Genomic DNA, 1,127 nt, shown 5'->3' with positions numbered 1-1,127 from the left:
AAAATCATTGTTCAAACCCCATTGGAAATAAATATATAAAGCCTCTATTCCAATCAGGGAGCTGTAAATATATTATGAGCCGAGTTCTTCCCAACTACGCCGACTTTGGAAGCGCATCAAACCCCTACAAAAAAAACCCCCATAAAAACCTGACACTCATCCCAAATCCTTGATTCTTAAACAGGGTTTAAGATTCTTCAGATCAGTACAAAAAGCCACCCAACACCACCAAATCTGAGCTGCAAAAGTATTCCCTGCGTGTTTTTTTGGGTTTTTTTTTTTTTCCTTCCACGCCACGTTCTGCTCCAGGGCTGGAACGTCCCAGGGTGGTTTGAAGGGGTCATTCCCATCAGTCCCAAGGCACCTTCTTCCCTAAGACGTGGTTGGTGATTTTCTGCAGGGGAAAAGGAAGTGAAAGAGATGAGTTTTAAGGGGGTTTGAAAATTCCAGATGCTGAGCAGGATGATATTCCTTAGTTTTCTGAGTGGAATATCATGGAAACGAGGAATGCTTTGGGTTGGAAGGGACTTTAAAGCCCATCCAGTTCCAACTCCCTGCCATGGGACACCTTCCCCTAGACCAGGATGCTCCAACCTGGTAATTAAAGGCTAATAAAACACTGCAAAATGGGGTGTTCATTGACACTTTTCAGGACACCTAAAGCAGCCCAGTTGTTTCTCACTCCTTCCCATGAAAAAAAAAAAAAAGCAGGATAATGCCATGCTGGCTGCTGTGGGAACGGTCAGGAACAAGCCTAAAGATATCAAGGCTAAAAATACCTTGGAATTAGCTGAGAGATTGTTCCCTGAATATCCATGATCGTGTCTCCCCTTCACCTACTGAGCAGAAACTTCTGGGAGTCACCTGTTCCCAAATTTCTGATGTATTTCGGAAAAGACACGGGAAAAGAGCAACAAGGACAGTGGAAGGCACAGAAAGCGTTTTCTACGACAATCAGTGGAATAAATTAGGAATCTAATGGGAAGGATGAAGGGGAGGAGATGGGAGCCTTGTACAATCCTGAACTGCCTGAAAATGTAGGGGAAAAGTTCTTTCCAAACTCCTCCAAAAAAAAAAAAAAAAAGGTAATAAAAAAAAAAAGGTAATAAATTTTCAAGAAACAAACC

At 42.4% G+C, this 1,127-nt stretch overlaps 1 long non-coding RNA gene across 1 annotated transcript in view; it reads right to left on the bottom strand.

Annotated features, from left to right (window-relative positions):
- Positions 1-303: 303 nt before the first annotated feature.
- LOC114071881 overlaps positions 304-1,127 on the bottom strand; it is a 4,986-nt gene continuing 4,162 nt past the window's right edge. The window contains exon 3 of the long non-coding RNA XR_003574103.1: positions 304-394. This is a non-coding gene — a long non-coding RNA (uncharacterized LOC114071881). The remainder of the gene's footprint in view (positions 395-1,127) is intronic.

This window comes from Empidonax traillii, unplaced genomic scaffold, assembly GCF_003031625.1.
Source record: "Empidonax traillii isolate 1590-97213 ecotype Southwest subspecies unplaced genomic scaffold, ASM303162v1 scaffold2381:size25611, whole genome shotgun sequence".
NCBI lineage: Eukaryota > Metazoa > Chordata > Aves > Passeriformes > Tyrannidae > Empidonax > Empidonax traillii.
The sequence above is the reverse complement of the archived record's forward strand: the minus strand, read 5'-3'. Positions and strand labels throughout refer to the sequence as shown.